The following is a 1,460-nucleotide window of genomic DNA, read 5'->3' on the forward strand; positions in this document are numbered from 1 at the left end:
ATACAGCAGCTTAAAATGACAATTTCTTTGGATTAGGAATTCGGGAGTGGCTCTGCTGGTTCTGTCTGGCTTAGGGTCTGTTACGAGGTCACAGTCAGATGGTGGCTGGGCCTGACGTCACCTAGAAGGCTTCTTCACTCACATGTCTGATATCTGTACTGGGAAGCCTTCAACCGCTGGGGCTGGAACAGCTGGAGTTGCTTGGACAGTTCTCTCCTTTATCCCTTTGTGGGCTTTCCATGAAGTTTCTCCAACATGGCAGCTTCAAGGTAGCCGAACATCCTCTATAGCAGCTCAGAGGGAGTAGGAGAGCACCAGACTGAAGAGAACTGCCACTCAGGACCCGTCCTTGGAAGTCATGCAGTGGCACCTTCACCACATTCTTACTGTTGAGGCAATTACAAAGGTCTGCCCAGGATCAAGGGGAGGGAACAGAGACCCCACCTCAAGGATGAATGTTAATGTCACTTTTTTTTTTTTTTTTTTTTTTTGAGATGGAGTCTTGCCCTGTCACCCAGGCTGGAGTGCAGTGGCACGATCTCAGCTCACTGCAACCTCTGCCTCCTGGATTCAAACGATTCTCTTGCCCCAACCTCCCGAGTAGCTGGGATTACAGGCGTATGCCACCACGCCCAGCTAATTTTTGTATTTTTAGTAGAGACGAGGTTTCATCATGTTGGTCAGGCTGGTCTCGAATTCCTGACCTTGTGATCTTCCCGCCTCATGACCTGCCCGCTTCGGCCTCCCAAAGTGCTGGGATTACAGGCGTGAGCTACCGCGCCCGGCCAATGTCACATTTTAAGAAGAGAATGAGGGATAAAATTTATTTATTTATGTATTTATTTCTTTCTTTTGAGACAAGGTCTCCCTCTGTCACCTAGGCTGAAGTGTAATGGTGGAATCACCGCTCACTGTAGCCTCAAGTTCCTGGGCTCCTGATCCTCCCACTTCAGCCTCCTGAGTAGCTGGGACTACAGGCATGCACCGCTGCACCCAGCTAATTTTTTATTTTATTTTATTTTGTGACAGAGTCTTGCTCTGTTGCCCAGGCTGGACTGTAGTGGTGCGATCTCGGCTCACTGCAACCTCCATCTCCTGGGTTCAAGCAATTCTCTTACTTCAGCCTCCCGAGTAGCTGGGATTACAGGCTCCTGCCACCACACCTGGCTAATTTTTGTATTTTTAGTAGAGACAGAGTTTCACCACATTGGCCAGGCTGGTCTCGAACTCCTGACCTCAAGTGATCCGCCTACCTCAGCCTCCCAAAGTGCTGGGATTACAGGCGTGAGCCACCGCGGCCGGCCATGCACTCAGCTAATATTTTATATTTTGTAGACACAGGGTCTTGTCATGTTTCCCAGGTTGTCTTGGACTCCTGGGCTCAAACAGTCCTTCTGCTTCGGCCTCCCAAAGTGCTGGGATTGCAGGTGTGGGCCACTGCACCCAGCCTGGGGATACAA

Source organism: Hylobates moloch, unplaced genomic scaffold (assembly GCF_009828535.3).
Source record: "Hylobates moloch isolate HMO894 unplaced genomic scaffold, HMol_V3 SCAFFOLD_8, whole genome shotgun sequence".
Classification (NCBI taxonomy): domain Eukaryota; kingdom Metazoa; phylum Chordata; class Mammalia; order Primates; family Hylobatidae; genus Hylobates; species Hylobates moloch.